Source organism: Myodes glareolus, chromosome 6 (assembly GCF_982192425.1).
Source record: "Myodes glareolus chromosome 6, mMyoGla1.1, whole genome shotgun sequence".
Classification (NCBI taxonomy): Eukaryota; Metazoa; Chordata; class Mammalia; order Rodentia; family Cricetidae; genus Myodes; species Myodes glareolus.
In genome coordinates this window covers 50170299-50176844 of record NC_142031.1, presented here as the reverse complement: position 1 = coordinate 50176844, position 6546 = coordinate 50170299, and the positions used below count along the sequence as shown (strand labels likewise).

The 6546-nt window shown below is 43.3% G+C and overlaps 1 pseudogene; it reads left to right on the top strand.

Moving 5' to 3' along the window:
* The first annotated feature begins 1261 nt into the window (after positions 1–1261).
* LOC148121824 (uncharacterized) lies at positions 1262–5527 on the top strand (annotated as a pseudogene).
* The last annotated feature ends 1019 nt before the right edge of the window (positions 5528–6546 follow it).

The following is a 6546-nucleotide window of genomic DNA, read 5'->3' as shown; positions in this document are numbered from 1 at the left end:
CAGCTCTTAATATTCTCTCTTTAATCTGAATGTTTTGTGTTTTGATTATTTTATGGCGAGGGGTTGTTTTTTTTTTTGATCCAGCCTATTCGGTGTTCTGTATGCTTCTTGAACCTTCATAGGGATATCGTTCTTTAGGTTGGGGAAGTTTTCTTCTATAATTTTGTTGAATATATTTTCTGGACCTTTGATCTGCAATTCTTCTTTTTCTTCTACCCCTATTATTCTTAGATTTGGTTTTTTTTATTGTGTCCCACATTTCCTGAATGTTTTGTGATGAGAATTTGTTGGATTTGCTGTTTTCTTTGGTCAGAGCGTTTAATTTCTCTATAGTGTCCTCAGAGTCTGAGATTCTTTCTTCTATCTCTTGTATTCTGTTGGTTATGCTTGTTTCTGAAGTCTCTGTTCATTTACCTAGATTTTTCATAGCCAACCGGCCCTCGGCTTGTGATTTCTTCATTGACTCCATTTCAGTTTTCAAATCTTGAACTGTTTCCATTACCTGTTTGATTGTTTTTTCTTGGTTTCCCAGAATTTCATTTACGGATTTATTCATTTCTTCAAATCTTTTGGTATATTTCTCTTTCATTTCTTTACTCATTTCCTCAATCTTTTTGTTATACTTATCCTCCATTTCTTTACGGCAGATTTTCACCTCCTGTTTAAGTTCCTCTATTATTTTCATAAAGATCCGCTTAGAGTCAATTTCTTCTATTTCTTCTGGAGTAGGGTATTCAGTTCTTCTAGTTTCGTGATCCCTAGATTCTGGAGATGTCATGTTGCCTTTCAGGTTGTTGGAGGAATTCTTGCATTGGCCCCTGCCCATCTCCTCCTCTCTGGATGAAACTCCTCAGCACTCTCTGGATAGAACTCCTCAGCACTCTCTAAATAGAACTCCTCAGCACTCTCTGGATAGAACTCCTCAGCACTGCAGCAGGTATTTCCATGACCCAGGAGACAAAAGGGCAGCAGCAGTGGGGGCAGGGAGGGGTCCCGTGGAACACCGAAGACCCTGCCGCAGAAGCTGAGGGGGGAGGGGCTGTGTTTCTTCTGGGACAGAGCACCCAGACGAGCACCTACTCGCTTCTCTGGATAGAACTTCTCAATACTGCAGCAGGGCTAGCTGGTGTTTCCAGGATCCAGGAGACAAAAGGGCGGCCAGATCTTCTGGATTTAGATACCACCTATATTCATTCCTATTAACCTGGAAGATTCTAACCTATGTCCATCTTGGGCCAGAGCTTCATCGTCTGCCTCAACAATGCAGCTTCTAACAGAACTCTCGGTTCCAAGGCAATTCCAACGTGATGCCACGGAACTACTGCTCTGGTTGCTGGTCTTGGAGGGCTCAGTCTGTATGGTGGTTTCTGAGCAGCTGCTCCAGAAACCAGTAAGGACTCAGAAGAGCCCCCTCCTGGCGCCTTCAGCTCGATCTATTGGACAACCTTCTGTTCTAGGTAATGTTACTGCTTATATAATTTTGGTGAAAGACCCCGTGAATCTCAATTTCAGAAGCTGCTAGACGCTAGAATAGTGGTTCTCAACCTGTGGGTCGAGAGCCCTTTGGCCATCAAATGATCTTTCTCAGGGGTCGCTTAAGACCCTTGGAAATATCAGATGCTATGATTATGACTCATAGCAGTAGCATAATTACAGTTATGAAGCAGGAATAAAAAATAATTTTATGGTTTGGGTCACCATAACATGAGAAACTGTATTAAAAGGTCGCAGCATTAGAACTTCTAAGATTAATTTCTTTCCTGGACCATGTCCGTTTCCTTTACTTCCTGAATCTAGCGATCTTCGCTCCAGAAGAGAATATTTTGATTCAAATCAAGTTGCTACACAACATCAGGGGTTGTCTTAACAAGTCGTGGAATAAGGAATTCCCTGAGCGGATTTCTGACCTCCCAGTAAAGACAGGGAAATTAGAGTCCACTCTGGAGAGTCAGGGGCCAGTTCTGTTTAAATTATGCTAATTCCCAGTCTCAGACAGGTATGCACCAGGTGAAAAAGTCGGTCGAGTAGCTCTCTAAGATGCCTTGCTCTGATCTCTGGTCTGTACACAGACTCTAGCTAGAGGAACGAGGCTTGCTGTTGTCTTTCACGGGTCAGAGGGCGGTTCCTGCATCGTTAGCGAATGAGAAGGTGCTGGAGCTGTGCAGATCATCCAATCCTGCGTCTGTAGAAGGAGGAGCCCCGCCTGAAGCGGAGGTGCGGGCCTTTTTTGAGTCACCATAAATCCTGACCCAGTGTCTGTAGCTCAGAGACTCCAGGCACAAATCCCCTGCCACGCTGTGAACCTGCTCGGGTCCTTGTTACTTTGAGGAGGACCCGGAACAATCCAGGAGCTGGAAATAGTAGGTGTTGGGCCGAGTGCCAGAGGCTGGAAAGACAGTATAGTCAGGACACTAGCATCCTTACGCCCCGCCTCCCCCGAGTCTGCAGAGCCCTTGGTGCTGATCCTGGGCGGGGCTGGGCTCTACAAGGGGTCCTAGTCCGGTTCTTCTCATGGTGGCCCGGAGGGTGGAGGGAGACTACCGACTTCTAAGTGAGATCTGCAGGGAAGGAGCCAGGCTCCAGCACACTCTGCCTTGAATGCCCAGAGCAGATTGGATCGTCTTGAAGTTGTTTGACATGTAAGGAGGGGACTCCTGCCCACAGCCCCGTGTTCTTCATATGGATTTTCCTAGCTGTTTCAATCTGGTTTTTTTTTTTTTTTTCTTTTTCTGTTTCTGGAACTGAAGACTGTGGACCGAGATGAGTGCCATCTCTTATGGCCTTATTGCTGAGAGCCCTGAGGCGGTACAGACCATAGCACTGCCAAAAGAATGAACAGGGTGCACGTTGGTATAGGGAGGTTGCTCAAAAGAATAAAAAGTCATATACCACTCCTGGGCATATATCTATATTCTATAACCAAGTTACTTTCAGATTCCTGTTTATTGCTGTTTATTGTTTATTCACAATAGCAAGGAAATAATTCAGCCTAAGTATCCACAAATTGGTTTTAGCCTCCTGATCCTCCAACCTTCACCTCCCAAGTGTTGGGGTCACAGGCTTGCCCGACCGCTGAGGCACAGATTGATATTGTGTCTTGAAAGACCTATGCAACTTCAAAAAAAGACAAAAATCAAAAAGGAAAAAGCAAAACTCTCTAGTAATACCATTATCTATAATAACAGCCTCTAGCCACACTGTTCAATGTTTATCTATTCATGTTTAAGACTTCTTAGTGCATAAAACTGTTATTTTCTTGGAAAATAATAATAAAACCTTGTTTTTTCAGATGTCAAATGGGAAAGAGCCTTTGTGAACATAACGAAGATAGTCAATGTGTAGAAAATTTCAGCTGGATTCTAAACCTGCTGCATATAAAAATAATCCTCTTAGATTCAAGCTATGTGAAAGGCACATCTATAGAATTGTCTTCAATGGTCATTCAGCCTTAAATGTGCCTGTCACAGTTCAGAATGGACACAAATCATATGACTATCAGGAATATGCCAAGCATCTGTATGAATGTAAGGAATACAGAAACGACTCCAGCTTTCCCCAGTGCCATCTGAGGCATGCAAGGACTCAGACTGAAGAGAAACTTTATGAAAGTAAGCAATGTAGAGAAAGTTTTAGTGATAATTCCTTCCAGATACACAAAAGAATCCCTGCTTCGCAAAAACCAGATGTGTGCAAACAGCATAGGAAATAATTCAGAAACAATGCAGGTGTTGAAAGGCAAATAATAGTCCATGCAAGTGTAAGAAATATACTAAAGACTTTCCCTGTTCCGCTTCACTGTTTATGCATTCAAGTTCTCATATTGGAGAGAAGCAGTATGTATGTAAACAGTGTGGTAAAGAATTTCCTAATTCTGCTTCCCTTGAGTGCCATGGAAAGATGCATCATGAAGAGAGACCCTATGTTTGTAAGTACTGTGAGAAAACGTTTACTCGTTCAGGTTCCTTGAGGTGTCACGAAAGGATTCAGACTGGAGAGAAACCTATGCATGTGAGCAGTGTGGGAAAGCCTTCACCACACACACTTCCCTCTGGTGCCATGAGAAGGTTCACACCGGGGAAAAGCCTTCTGAGTGTAAGCAACGCGGAAAATCTTTCATGTTGTCCAGATACTTGCGAAGACATGAGCGGATTCACAGTGGGCAGAAACCCTATGAATGCCTGCAGTGTGGTAAAGCGTTTTATGTCCACAGCATCCTTTGATATCATGAGCGAATCCACAGTGGAGAGAAACCCTATGGTTGTAGGCATTGCGGGAAAACCTTCACTCATTCCAATTACTTGAGATGCCATGAGAGGATTCACAGTGACAAAAAGCCCTATGTGTGTAAACACTGTGGTAAAGCCTTCACTACACACCATTCCCTTCATCACCATGAAAGGACTCACATTGCAGAGAAGCCCTATGTATGTAAGCAGTGTGGTAAAGCCTTCAGAACACAGAATTCCCTTCATCACCATGAAAGGACCCACACTGGAGAGAAGCCCTATGAATGTAAACAGTGTGGCAAAGCCTTCACATTGTGCAGGTCCTTACAAAGACATGAACGAATTCACAGTAGGGAGAAATCCTATGTGTGTAAGCATTGTGGGAAACTTTTCATGCTTGAGCGAGGTTCAGAGGAATGAACAGACGCATACTGGAATAAAGTCCTATGTATGTAAACAGTATGGAAAAGCCTACTCTAAAAGCAGTTACCTGGAGTACCATGAAAAGAGTCACAGTGGGGAGAAGCCTTATGTGTGTAAGCAGTGTGGGAAAGTGTTCACTTTTTACAGTTCTCTTCAATGCCATGAAAGAACTCACAATGGAGAGAAACCATATGTGTGTAAGCCATGTGGGAAAACCTCCACTTTTTCCAGTTCCCTTCAACGTCACGGAAGGATTCACAGTGGAGAGAAGCCCTATGTCTGTAGGCACTGTGAGAAAGCCTACCCTTCTTTGAATCAGGTTCAGAGACATGAGCAGACACACAGTACAGTGAAACCCTTTGTATGTAACCAGTGTGGTAAAGCCTTTACTCTCCACAGTTCCCTTCAGGACCATGAGAGGGTCCATAGTGGAGAGAAACCATATGTGTGCAGGCAATGTGGTAAAGCCTTCACATACCACAGTTCCCTTTGGTACCACGAAAGGATTCACAGTGGAGAGAAACCTTATAGCTGTATGCAGTGTGGGAAAGCCTTCTTGCAGTGCAGTTCCTTGCAAAGGCATGAACGGATTCACTCTGGAGTGAATCCCTGTACTAAAGAGTGTGAATCTGTGAGCTAGAGAAGCCCTACAATGCCATAAAGAGTTTAGCTGGCCATTTTGGTGGGAGTGTGGAAGGTCAAAATGCCAATAGAAGTGCAGAAAATAAAGACTACCCCTAAGGTTTCAGAAGGAAATGAGCGCTCTGTTGGGAAATGGATGAGAACCCATGCATATTTCATTTTGACAAATCTGGTTGCATTCTGCCTATGTCCAAAGAATTTGAGTGAGGTTTAATTAAAAGACATGTTTTATTATACCAAGGCAATTTAAAGATAATGTAGTATTCTGTGTGTTATGGTTATCACTCTTACCTGGGTTTGGAGAGAGAGAGAGAGAGAGAGAGAGAGAGAGAGAGAGAGAGAGAGAGAGAGAGAGAGAGAGAGAAAGAATCTAGTTTGTTGACAAAACCATAAGCAAGTTTAATGTTGCACAAAAGGAATGCATTGTGGTGGATGGCTGTCATTGTTTACAAAAAAACTTAGCATATCTAAGAATAAAGCATGTGCTTTGCACTTGAACAACAGGAAGGATACATTGAGAGCATAGCCCACCCATTGTAACTATGTAAGATGGTTTGGAAGGAGAGACTGGGGTGATCTCTTGCTCAAAATAATTGCCTAGGGAACAATTTTCCTGGTTCAACCACTAAGGCACGCAGACTATTTCAGTTCTGCTAGAAGGGGGCCAGTTTACATCTCAAGCCAACAGCAGAACTGGACAGCATCCTTCATCCTTCAGGAATTCAAAATGCAAGACCTGACCTGAGTTATGGAGACTTTCTCCAAGTACACTAAGGCCATGTAATATGTGTCCCATGTGCATTCCCTGCAAGGAAGGCAATGTGTAGCACATTCAAATCTATGAAAAGATGCCCTGAGATGTCTCCTTCATTGTTGGGAAGCTATGGCGGTGAGCCCTGTGTTACAGCAGAGTCTCCAGGAGATGCTGGGATTGTGGTTCTGCTGAGGAGGCAGGGAGTAGAATCAGTCTAATGCTATGGGTGTTGTAGAGTACAGAAATGGAGGAGTGGGTGTATGCAGGCTAATGGAGCCTCGATGCTATCAACAATAGCCATAGATGCTGACAAAGATCTTCAAGATTTGGTGATTGTGGGTCTGGGTTTTGGCCTTGCTTTTGGCACTGTTTTCTTATGCTATATTCTCAGTTCTTCACTTTGGAATGGAAATGTTTATTGTATCATTGTACAGTGAACCTTATAATTTTTTTAAAAATTTTTCTAAGGTCTCACAGTTCCAAGATTGCCTTGAGTCTAAG